Source organism: Egretta garzetta, unplaced genomic scaffold, assembly GCF_000687185.1.
Source record: "Egretta garzetta isolate BGI_Z169 unplaced genomic scaffold, ASM68718v1 scaffold336, whole genome shotgun sequence".
In the NCBI taxonomy this organism is placed as follows: Eukaryota; Metazoa; Chordata; class Aves; order Pelecaniformes; family Ardeidae; genus Egretta; species Egretta garzetta.
In genome coordinates, this window is record NW_009259966.1 from 305,992 (window position 1) to 319,931 (window position 13,940).

Sequence of the window (13,940 nt, forward strand, 5' to 3'; positions counted from 1 at the left end):
AGCTTGCCATGTTGGTTTTCCAGCAGCTGTCGGGGTGGTTGAAGTCCCCCAGTAGGACGAGAGCCTGCGAGCGCGAAGCCTCCCGGAGTTGGAGGAAGAGCACTTCATCAGTCGGCTCCTCTTGATCTGGCAGCCTGTAGTAGACACCAACCACCAGGTTCCCTTTGTTGCCTCTCTCTCTGATTCTTACCCATAAGCTTGCACCACTGAGATAAGCTTTGGTTTTCTCCTTATGAATTAAATTTTAGGACTAAGTTTGTCCCAAGAGTAATTCTCAGAAGAACGATCAAACAGTCTTCATGTGTTCCAAGTCATGTTTAGATATTAAGTCATGACAATGGTAAAAACTTCAGTTTTCAAGTGCTACCCAAACATAAGTATTTTCTTCAAAAGTGGAAGGTCTTTGACATAGACTAAAGATTTTGTAGAAATTTCCAGTGTGAGGTTTGATTTTGTGCTTGCCTTTAAAAAAAACAAAACCCAACCCCAAATTCCACAAACCTTAAAGATTCAAGACAGCCACCTAAAAGGGTTCTGTTTAATCTGTAATCAAAAGTGAACTCACAACCTATTTATCTTACTTTGCGTACACAGAGAAAAAAAAAGTATCCAGCCATTCTACCTTCTCAAGTGTTTCTCACATATTTCTTTGTCTGCAGATGAAAAGCTTTCTAGAATATCATTTCCCTGCTAAGAACATATGTTTATGACTTCAGAATTGGATCAGATCTGAAAATCACATTGAATGTAGAAGTGGGCTTTAATAGATCACTGAATACAGATATAATGCTCTTTTCTAGGATTATTTCCTTAGCAATAGTTCAATTCAACAACAACATCCCACACTCAGTCTCTCTGGGTGTCTAGAGACTATATTGTTCCTACTTAAATTGATTTTGAATTACTTCTTAGCCATTGTTTAGCCTGCCAGTGGGAAATAAACTGCCCAGAAGTTACCAGGAAAATTGCGACATCGGCTTTTGTATAAAACACAGATGCTGCCTAGTTCTCTTGCACTGTAAAAAAGGTGTTGATTTATCTAATTCTCTGGAGGAACAAGAACTAAGCAAAAATTAAGTAGGAACAACACAAACACCACGAGGAGCTGGCACAGTCAGCTTCCTATCCCACTTCCAACTGTCCAGATCCACTACAGCCTGACTGTCTTTGGGAGTATGTTACAGATTTATGGGCCCTCTGCCTATCAGTTGTGTATGACTAAAACCAGCCAGGAACCAGACCACAAAGTCCCCCTTTGAAATCCATTTTCATCTTGGGACTTTTTAGAAGAAATACAGACACCTCTCCTTCCTTTTCTTATCCTTTCTCCAGTACCATATCTTGTTAAAAGAGAAAGATTTCCAAACACAGGAGTAAGCAGGAGATGCTGAACTCTTGGCAGAAGTTAGGTAATTCTGCTGCTGTTTTGAAGTGGTTTTGTCACACCATCTTTGCCTTTGGGCTTTCTTGGACTAAGCCTATTACTTCCACAAAGGTATTTTTGGTACTGTAATGATCAGTCGCATAATTTCAAATTTGAACGATATATATAAATCCCCCCCCCAACTCTCTTACAGATGCGGCAGCAACAGTTCACATTTGTCAGAGCTTAATTTTTGTTATAATATTCCCTATGAATACACTGTGAGATAAAGCCTGATTATGCTCTCAGCTGGATAGATAGGAGCTAGGTTTGACTTGGAAGCCTTATAACTATATTAAGGCCATATTGCAGCTGAGCTGATATAACACAGAAAAGACGGGAAAGAATTGTGTAACAGAAGATGTACCATTACAGTGTGCAGGTACATAGCTATCCATCATGGTTCATTTGGGATAATTTTTCTGGATGAGATTTTCAACTGCAGGCCAGTAGTTTCTCTAATAGTATTTTGGAAGATTAGAAAAATTTTCTTAGTTACAAAACTACTTAGAGAACAAAGGAATATTATCTATGACCTCAGCTTTGCCCCAAAAATATACTTTTCCCCTTTTACCTGGGCTTGCAAAGGAACATATCTGATACAACCTGTTAGTTAATGCTCCTTCAAGGTTAGTTCCTAACCTGTTTAGGCAGCAAAGAGCCAATTTTAGTCCCTAATTTATAGGGTGGATTTGTTTGGGATTTTTGCTAAACTAATATTAATCAAAAAATAGTTTTGTCCTAAAAGGTTAGTTTGTAATCCAATGTGCATGATGACACTTTCTGATTACATTTGTAGGAATCAAAGAATAGTAACATGTTAAAGTATTGAATTAATCTTAATGCAGTAAACAGTCGCTGGTTTAATCCTTTCTTACAGACAAGTCTTGGATACTATGGAGCCCTCTTATATTCTCAGAGAACACTAGACAGTATGTGAGATTTGAATGAGACTTTTGAACAGATAGAGCATTTTGTTTTAAAGAAGGGCACTCTGAACACTGATTGAAGCATACCAGCTTCAGATACAGTTTATTGCAGTTTTTAATGGATATAGCAGTTATAGTCTCAGAACATGAATCTATTCAAGCTAGGAATACAAAAGCATTGCAGCTGTTTAGAAAGGCAGAAGCAAAACTTTTGGTATTTAGTGTCCCTGGAGACTATGGAAACTGCAAGCTATATGTTTTGTTCCCATTGGGATATGGCCTCTTTTATTCTCCTTCCCAAACCACAGTGTGGCATTGGTATGCATGCTGGTATGTTACCAGAATATGTCTGCATTTCAAGACTGAGGGAAGCAATCACCACAATAATTTATGTATTGATTTATTTCACATCCCTATATTGCTTTGGCATGCCTATAAAGCAAAACAGCTATGGAGACATATATTTTGACACAGACGTTTGTTCATTGTAAGCTTCATAAATGATTGGGCTTACCCATTGATGGTGCTCAATGGATGTTCACAGCCATGGGAGCAGAGATTCTGCAGAGCAGAGCAGCTGGAATGCTAGCACAGAGGTTGCTGCTGCAGACGGGTACACTAGAAAAACTTGGCACATCTGATCCTAATTTGGAAGTGCAGGTAGGAACTTGAAAGTCTAAGAGCTACATCTACTCATGTATATTCCTGAACATGACTAGTATCCTCTATTTTAGCAGAAAAATAACCAGTAGTTCTGCAACGTGACAGGTTTCTTCCTAACCTTATGGTAAAAAGCTGGTTTATGGCCTGAAGCTTGAATATTCTCTCATACAGAGTTCTGTGCATCAGTTGTAAGATGGCATATTTCATTTATCTATACTATTGTCAAACTCTTGATTGGGTCCTTTAATTGGAGTAATTACAAGGCAAGTTCAAATTTCAGAGGATGCCTTTTACTTACCTTGTAGACCAATGAAAGCTGGGAAGCCTAAGGCCGAGTTGTATTCTGTGCCCTCCTGAAGTCCACGAGTCACTTCAGCGTCAAAAGGACAAGACATTGGTAGGAAAGATAAAATGCCTTTTTTATCCCTACCTAAGAAACTGCATTTTTTGGAATAACATCCACTGAGCATGTGAGAATTGGAAGACAAATAGAAGGCAGATTTGAAAGGATAACACGCAAAGACAAAGACCCAGCACACAAGCAAAGACTGGCTTTAAACAGACAAAAAAGATGGATGTTTGTCTGTTGATATTCCACAGCCTATTTTTATTTTTGTTTCTTTTCTTGGATATAACAGCTGCTTTCATGGTAGTTCATTTTCTCTCCCTCCAGACTGAATTGCTGTCAGATGAACAATTACATTGTGTACTGGGTTTCATGTATGCCCATTATTATCCCACTGACTCTGTCTCCTGGCCTACAATTATCTACCAGCTACAGCAATGGAGAGGAACACCCAAAAAGAGATCTGTGAAATTGCACTACTGCTCAGTTAATACAGAAAAACAGGAAAAGAAAAATCTGCTTGGCCCCAAGCAAGAGAAAACAAAAGCAACAGTCAGTTGCACAACACCTATTCAAACACGGCACACACCAGGAAAATAAATAAATAAACAAATCCCAGTGCCAAGAGCTTGTGCCACTCTAATGGTAACAAAGGAGCTAATGTACATAATAATGAACGCTAAATCCTTTCCCCATTGTATTTCAAAGAAGAGAACAAAAGTAGCTCTACATACGTCAAGCACATCACTACGAGAAATAACAGCAGCCTCAAATCATTCACTCCTCAAGAGACTGAACTTGTAAATTGGCCATCATAATGGCTAGAGTGGTGGAAAACACAGAAAAGAAGAACTATCAGGGATGAAAGGTAGAAAAGTGTTACTATTTAATGAGCAACATCAATGACTGCCACCATATCATTATTAGTTACCGCACATATCCGAAAATGTTTACCATTTCATATATTTTAAAAGTTAACAAAACAATCACAGACTGAAACACACTCGAATATGTACATAGTGCTCCTCTACTTATTAAAGGTGGGATCTTGCTATATTGGCCTTATCAGTTTCAAGGAAGTTGTGTAATTCTTTCTTGACAATGCCATTATAGATATTTGTTTTTCCGGTTGCTGTGCCCCTCATGAATTCTGTTGTCAAGAATCTACCTCTAACTTGTGTCAAGATACAAGCTTACTAGCTGTGAGTACTTATCCTCCCAAAGTTACAGATACCTAGCTCATCAGCCTGAGTTATATGTATAGTTTAAGTAGAATTTAATTGTCAATATTCCTTCTTAAGAATAGCTTTCCTAATATATCTATACAGTGGTTATAATTTAGAATTTTCTTCCACTAAAAAAAACCAAACCAGCCAACCAACCAACCAAAGCCCCCCAGTTTGAAAGGTACCTCCAGTACTTTCCAAATATTTATTTCCAGTCCTTAGTGGGGAAAACTACTGAAACTCATTATACTGCAAGACAGGAAGAACTGTCAAGGAAATATCCCTGTAGTTAAAAAAGGAAAGTGTCTCTTCTATTAACAATGACCACCAACAAACAAATAACGGAATTGATGAATGAATAATGCAAAATGCTTTCTTTAAAGTTAAAATTAATTCATTTAACCTAGGCTGAATTAAACATCTACGTGACCTGTCCTGTTTCACAAACAGAGGATATAACTGCCAGCACTTACACCCCAGAGAGCTTCTATCAAGGGAGCACATGGAAAAGACATGAGGTTGGGTGAAGAAACTTCATGAGTGAGCTAACACGTCACCAAAAACATGCTTTTCAAGTAAGTTGAATATATGCAAAACTATTCTTCAAATTAATTCTTTGAAGTCTAATTTTCTATTTGTCTAGTTTTTATATTGTCCCTGGCTGATGCATTGTTATACCTTTGTAAAATCCTATCCCCCAAACCTGACCAAATCTGACTTGTGAAAGCATGAAAATAACAATCTAGGAACTAGTTTGGAGACTGCCACCCTTCACAACCTAATGCCCAATGCTCACTTAAACAACCATTTCTTAGGTATTGATACATTCTCCCTGGGGCAAATCCAGTAATAATTGAGCTGCCCTTCCACTTCATTTATTAGTACAAAAACTAAAAGCAATTTACTTATGAAGACTAGTGTATTATATTATTCCATAATCCATGTTACATCACTTTGAGAGCTTGCATAAGAAAACTGAAATTATTGGCTACTGAAAATCCAAACCCCATGTCTCCAACTGGTTAGCAAACCATTATCAGACATCTATCAGTGAAACACCAGTCATATAAAACAAGTGCTATAAATTTCATGAAAGGTGCACCAACATCAGCCCTTGCTAGTTCTATTCCTTCTCACAGCTCATAACATCTCTTCAGCTCAACAAGCCTCATGGCTATCTACTAAGAATAACTAGGAGAGCCTGTGTTGTGGCTTCTCACAGTGTGCATGGCGAGAAAAACCAGAAACTTCAGCTTGCATGGGAAACAAACTGCATTTATAGAGGGTAGAATACTCAGTTTAAATGCAAAACAAACAATAAAACAAATAAAAAATAAAACAACAAGCAAAGGTGTTCATTCCTAAAATACCCACTAATGCTATCATTAACCTCTGGAACAATAGTTATCTTGGTTCCACACTGGAAGAAATGAGCCTTTGAATTTGTGGGCAGACTTTGGGAAAGGAAGTATACCTTATAGAGAGGTTCTCTGTCACTATGTCTCCTTGAACTGCAGCTGAAGATAGATATTATATGTTTAAATTCAGCTTCTTTCCCATTTCTGTATATCAATCCACCTAGAGAGTAAACGGAGTTATAAAGAGTTAATATATGTAGTTACAGCTTGCTCAGACATTACAACATTCTTCCTTCTGCCTGCCCCTAATAATAATCCCTTCTCTCCCCCAAGGAAGACACAGACTTTCCTGAGGTGGCGGGTGGGAAAGCATGGAGGACAGAAGGTAAAAGCCTGTTTATTTCTTTTTCATGCACACACAAACATTTAAAATCCTTCACTTTTGAGTGTGGGAGGACTGCTGGTCAGCAATAAAAATCACTTTTACTTCTCTTTCCCCCAAAATGCAAAATGGTTTTGTTGTTGAGTTTTATTTTCTTTTAAATCAAAAGCTGGAATAAAGGGTGTTTAATTCTTCATTCATAAGAACCCTGAAGCACTTCTAGCCAATATCAATAACTACTATTGACATTTTTCCTGAATTGATCAATAAAGAAATAATCAGCAATGTTCAAATTATACAGAACTAACATCAAACTAACAGGTGAATAATGGCCAGTTCTTCTCTTCCAGGTATTCTCCCTAGTTGAAAATCTAGACTCAAAAACCTGACGTCTATTTACATTCATTTAATGGTCAGAGAGAAGTAATGCAAAAATAATAATAATAAAAAGGTTATTTTGTTTTTGAAGGGGGAAATTTCATATCTGGAAGGACAATTATACAGTTCATAGAGCTGAATGATCACAAGACACAAAAAGTATTATGTATTTTGCTCTGATGTCTTTTTTTCAGAGCAAAATCTGAGGTGGTTTCTGTGATGCCTCGTGATTTTTGAAAGGGATGGAATCATATAGCGTGCCAGTTTGCTACATACCAGGAAAAAATCTTCTTGGACAACACAAACACTCACCGGCTTGAAAAGAACAAAGATCTGCCCACACAGAAAATGCAATGAAACAACATTTATATTTTTCTCAATGAATATTGAGAAGGTGCAAAGGAAAGGATCTTATCATAGAATAACAAGCAGCTGCACCTCATCTGTGCCACACTAACTGCCTTTTATATGCTCTTATCTTATGATAAATGTGAATTCTATAATCCCTACTCTGAATTTCAGTTTTATAAATTTAAATCGTATTGCCAAAACCAACAATGACCTGTCTAACGCTGGTAAATATTTATTTTCTGATGTATTCTTAGCATATGTGGTAGTAAATAAACAACTTAAATGCTGTTCAACTTGCTGGGAGATGAGAACAAGGATGGTTTTCTTCCTTGTTTTGGAAAATACCTGGTAGGGTGCTTTGATATCACTGCTTGAGGGTATTACTCATACTTGCAGCCTAAGACCTTTATGCATCATTAAGCAGACTTCATTTTAGCATCTGTTTCAAGCCCAGAAAATACAGCAATGAACCATGAGTGCTTTAAAAAGAGTATATATTTTTATTATTATTTGAGATGATTCATCATCACTCATGCTGAAGCTTTTCTAAAAAAGAAAAAAAAAACAATTGAAACAGGTAATTTATTGTGGTTGCAAGAAGAGCAATACAACGCTTATTTTTATTTGTTTAGGCTAGTTGGCTGATGACAAAGGTCCTTGGGAATTAAAAAAAGAGAAGGGGGCGGGGGGGAGAGAGAGAGAGAGAGAACACCAGAAAAACACTAGCTTTAAAGTCAAGGACAAAATGTTTAGGTACTATTCAGTTTTTATATGTGAATTATACTATTAGGAACACACACTGTTATCATGCCACCTGGAGCTTTATAACATCAATTTTGAGCTCAGATATCCGGAAAAGTAACTGAAGAAAATACTATCAGCATCAATCAAACTGAATATCTGAAATAATAAAACTAATTGTTGCTTTATGTAGGCTGAATTTATCAGTTCTGTCTGGTCATCTCAGGCTGCATCAGTTTACCTGCTGGGATGCACTAAAACATTGTCTGGTGTTCAGGTCCCACACTCGTACCAAACAGGCACCTACTGAAGTATGTTTGTCTGGAAGGAAACCATAGTATTCCCTCCACAGAAATCAAGCAATAGGATAAAAATGGAGGGTGATGATAGTGAGTAACCAAATCTCAATCCCAAAATGGATTAGGAGAGAGTCACATCTGCTAACATAGATACAGGCTTTATTTCCAGGCTAGAAAGCAACTGAATAGGGATGATTTATGAATTTTCAGTCAACTTCCAGATAGCTTTCAGCATACAAAATGGCTACACTCCACAGATTTTGTACTTTCCCTTAATAATCAAATGCATTCATAAGCATATTTAAAGAAATATCATTTATTTCAGTTAATGGTGTAAAGACAATAATAAATACTGCAAAGTTCAGCCTCCATAGTCTTCCATCTTGTGCTGTTAGCACATAGGTAAGTTACTATATCCATATGTCAGCTGTAGTAGTAAAATTAAGACTTTAATGTCATAGCCAATTTAAAATCTCTTGGACACCTAGAATAAATCTACAGTGCTTAAAAAAAGGGTCAAGGAGCAAGTCTGAGTACCGGACTCACTAACAGTCCATCTTGTTTAATTGTTAGCTCAATTCCTGACTCAGTTTTGGACTCCTCTAACTAACTTGAAGACAAATTTCCTACACATAAAACTAGCCGTAAAGTATCTACAGTGAACCAACCCAAGCCATCTAATTTCCAAACCAGTAACTGGTCCTTGGCCCCCTTTTCTAAGACACTGATTTAAAAAAAAAAAAACTTTGTACATGCATATGTTTACAGACACATATGTAGGGTGCATATATATATATACACACACACATTTTCCTCTTTATGTATGTATACTTCAATTTTAAAATTAAAAAAAGTCAGATTTCCCTCTCTTTTATTTAGCAATAAACTGAGCTGCCTACTGGATAATGCTGGATAAAGTAAATTTTCAATTGTTTTTTAAAACCTCTGTCTTCTTCCATTTAAATTGAGATTAAATAAAATGAAATCTGACACATCTGGGAAAGAAAAAAAACCTCACAGGATTTTTTTCCCATCCTATCTATTTTTTCTTTCAAAGGACTTTTTCTTCTCTCCATTTCTAATCTGCAATAAAAGCCATGCACTAAGACATATAGTATTCATATATGTGTGCCACAACTCCTAACAACTTCAGGTGGATGAGAGGTATTGCAAAATCAACACTGCAGGAAACACACCTGCTGCTCTTTTACTGGATCTGGTTTTGTGGGCAGAATTTGTCAGATATTTGCTCACAAAAATGATCACTATGTTCTGCAATTTTACTGGTTTCCCTCACAAAAAAAACCTGCACCTTGGAGGATAAGAAAAAAAATCAAATTTCTTTATTTCAAACTTTCTCTCTCTTTCCCCCCCCCCCCCCCCCCAAAAAACAAAAAAAGCTGGGGGGGAAACTAAATCAGTGCTGAAGGAAGGGTGTTTCTTTGGTTTTGGTTTCCCCCTCCCTACATTTGTCTTTACATATTTAGAGGAAAATTAAGAGCTGGGACCAAGTTATAAGATTTTTCCATACATTGATGAGCAAACATGAGCTTAGTACAAAGACAGAAATATACCTCATTATAAATGAAGTCCATTTTATAGAAAATCTAGTTAGTGGTGTGGTCTCCTTCAGAAAACAGAGTCAGCTAAAGTCAGATTGTTAGATATGAATTAACACTACCAAAATTCTCATTAATTATGTGGTTCTGATTGTACTGAAAAGCAGTAATGACCTTCAGCCCTGAATTATGCCCACTGAGCACGGAGGTAGCACAACTGTGTGAAGCCCAGGTTTAAAGTTTGTTATTCCATGCAATAAACATCACTTCTGGCAGCCTTATGAGAGAAACTAAGAAATTTCTATTTTATTTGGCTTCTACATTTGAGAGAAGAAAAAATAAAAGACATGGGACTAAGTTATGAGATTTCTGTATAGTTTCAATGATAGAAGTGTTATTCTCCTTCCATATGGAAGTTTTCAGGTTAACCTGGGACTTTGAAGTTCTGTAGGTATCATTCTTAGAAGCGTATTAAATTTTGAAAGAGTAAAGGTGGGGTAGAAGTGTACTGCACAAAAAAAGCTGTTCTTTAACCCTGTATTTTTTCCTGTGTAAGGCTCTCGTGATTCGTAAGGCTTTAAAGATCCTATCAGGAAATGGAACCTACACAGCATGGCGTATCTGGGCTGTTTTTGAAAGCCATAGCTAATGACCGTAGAATTAGCCCGTGTAAAGACCTAGAAATACTTGTGCAAGCAAATCACTAAACCAAAGACAAAGAGCTGTGCAAAAGCTGTGACCTCTTTGTGGCTTGTTTGCAAAAATGAGAGGTTTTTTTATTTAATCACATAAGTTAGAGTTCAGTCAGCTGAAATAACATTAAAATAACACCAAAGTCCCTCTGAAAAAAACCCTACTGGAAGTCCTTATTGTGCCAATCATTTATAACCCAATGGAACTTGGTGTACACGAATATGCTTACTTTAGTCATGTCATTTGATTCTATTAATTTTCAGTAGGACTAGCCTAATGATTAAAGTGATAAATATGAGAGTAGCATTTGCAAGACTGATGCTTCAATAAGCAGGCTTTAGAAAAACTGCAAACCCATACAATACACTAATAAGGGGCCACCTGCCTGACTCCCGTGGGCCAGCTGTATGCTCCAGTGATTTTCCAAGGTGGGTATGAAGTTAACTACATGGCAGAGAGCATGCTGGGGCCATCACACAGAGAAGAGAGCAGTGATCCATGTCTTTGTTGTAGCAGAAAGAAAACAAAATAAGAAAAATGGAGTTTCAAGTCTATGCGAGCGCCCATTCTACCCTTGACACAGTGCTTGGTGCATTATTCTGTATATTATTCTAACAGAGTTCTCTGAATCCTATTTGCAAATCAACTTTAAGAAAGAAAAATTGTAGGAGCCTGGATATAGTCAGATGAGTGGGACAAAGCAATACAGCATTCAGACAGCATTTTAATGTTTGAATTTCATGCTTTTGAAGCTGTTGGACACCTGCTGCTGCATCAGCATTTTAAAATGCAAAAGGAGGGGAAATAACATTTTTTCTGCTTCTGGCAAGTGGCTGCTAATGTTGTTCACCTTAGTAGCAATTCCTCCATTTGCATCAGTAGATAATTATTTGAGGAAACATCTTTCTCAGCATTCCCTCCAAAGCCAAAGCAAGGCATTTACTTTTCAAACAGAAGTCAAAATGTTGTGTCATGCAGTTTGCTGTAAAGTCTTACAGAGAAATTAATTTGTATTAGAAGCAGGCCATTGAAGGCAGTTTTTGTGGAAATGAACTTTGGAAAATAGCTGTACTATAATTCAGTGGAGCTGTTTGTAAGAGACAGAAGAACTGTGCTTTGATGTTTCCACTACCTATGATGGAGGTAGTGGAAATATCCCAGAAACAGAGGTCTACATGAGAACTGGTCCCAGTGACAGCTACCAGGAGTACTCAGGAGGAATGTCTATCCTCTCGCAGGACTCTGGAGACTCTTTTCTCACCTCTCATCCTGGCTAATGTCCCAGTCACCATGCTGACTCCCTTATAATCCCTCCACACCATTTCCCCCTACCAGCAGAAGACAGTACTGAAGAATATTCCAGTAGCGAAAGTAGTTGTGTTAGATCAGCAAAAGATACGTTGTACAAAAGGCTGACCAACTCTTCCTTTTAGGAGGGTGCTCGCAGAGTGTCGTTATTCCCCCCTGGCAGATGGGGCCTTTGTTCAGCTTGAAAATCTGGCCAGTACTTATTCACCTGGTAATCAGGTGATTACTTGAATGTGAAATGCCAGTAGGATTGTAGAAGTACAAGGATAAATTCAGCTATCTTTACAAGGAAAGACTTACACAAGTAAAGCTATTCTCTAACATCTTCAGTTACTAACAAACTGGAAAGATACTCCATTCTTCCTGTAAAGTAGAAGTATCCCAGTTCTCTCACTTCACATAGAAGCAACACACTGAACATTGCCTTTTCTCTTATGCTGGTAGAATGTCATCAGCTCTCTGTATGACTAAACCTGCATTCTTATGAAGACTCCTTTTGTTCCTAATTTACTTAAAACCTACCTACCTCTTGTAGTCTTTAAAGATCAAAGGACCTTTGGAATGGAAGCATCAGTAAATTTTCAGTTGAATTTGGGAGCATTTTGAAAGATTACACCAACTTAAACACTCTGTGCTGTATTACAAGACAAATATAGTTTTCCATGAGGACAGGTGTAGGTCAATCAGTTTTGATTTCTCTGTAAGTTGAAGAGTAAGCAGAGACACACACACACACACACACACACACACACACACACACACACACACACACACACACACACACACACACACACACACACACACACACAGAGCCTTCTGCTGCCCCTTTTGGCCTGTACTTTATGTGCAGGACCGAATATTTTTATGAGATGTACCTAGGGGTCTCAGTCAAGATTAACACCTCTTCCTGATATGGATTTCCCTCCCCCCACACACACCTTTATACGTAATAAACAGTGCTTTCTCTTTGCAATTCATAGAGATGAGACCGATTGATAGATGTGGAGGGAAAAAAATAAATGGTCTCTCTACAGAGAGCAGAAACATAAGGAGAGTCAATCACTTCATATTCATTATGACATCTGTACAGGAAGTAGACAAAACCCACTGAGTTTCAGTCTAGTGTTTCTAACATGAGACAATAAATACCTGTTTATGTAGATTATATAAAAAGTTATGTACAAGCAGTTATAGTACATATGAGTTTATGAACGTATACAATGAGGTACACATTACACATACCTAAATATACACACAGAGCTCATTTTCCTACACAAAAATATGCAGTCCTATGCCTTCCTGTTAAAATCATGTGTATGAGGTTGCAGCTACTTAAATTAACATTTCAAACCTTAAATATTTCAAATTCCAGACAGATTCTTTCCAAGAGCAAGAACTGAGCAAACTGTAAAAGCTGAATTCCATTACATTAGGAAATTCCAAACATTTAGCGTACTTCAAATGTGGTACCATGATTTTAAAATTGCAAGTTTTTACTGCAATTAGCCTGATATTCAACTGTGCTTAAAACACAGCGATGTAATTCAGGACATTCATCTACATGAAACTGAAAGCTAAAGCGTAAGTGATGTTCCTCAGCATAATTTAATGGAAGGTAACTTGCCTAACAAATCTTCTGCATGTATCTTTCTGTTATAGCTCCAGTTTCTTCAAGGCCTTGGGCATAACACCTTAATTCAGAACAAAAAGAACACATATAAAACTCGATCACAACATTGTATTGTAACCACTTCAAGTCTAAACTTTAAAAGAAAAGAAGAAACATATGCTGAAGGGAGCTCAAAGAATCCTGCAGAGTCCAGTCTCTTCAAGTTTAAAGGAAAACTGAGACGTGATTCAGAGCTTAGATACAGGTCAGCATTGGAATGAGGTGGTAAAATCAAGGAAAGAGCGTGTTGGACAAGATGGTAGGATCTTTAAGAAAAGACTTAAGGTTTTCCTAAAAGACTGAAACTGAAAGGTCATGGTTATGACTTGTAAATCCTCTGGGTCTATTTTTGTTTCATGTTGCCTGTATTATCTTCAGTATTTCAGAGCATTTCTTGCTGTGCTATGAAATAATGTCTAAAATCTCATGTTTCAGGGTCTTCAGTTAGTTGATTATACTCTTTTCCTTGTAGCTGATTAGAAATGGTTTCAGTAAAACCAAAAAAAAAAAACCAACCCCACCAAAACACTTGCCACTAAAACAAAAGACTTTGGATGCCAGCTGGATATGGAATACCCCTATAGCAAGTCAATGCATTTAGTCTTCAACAATCAT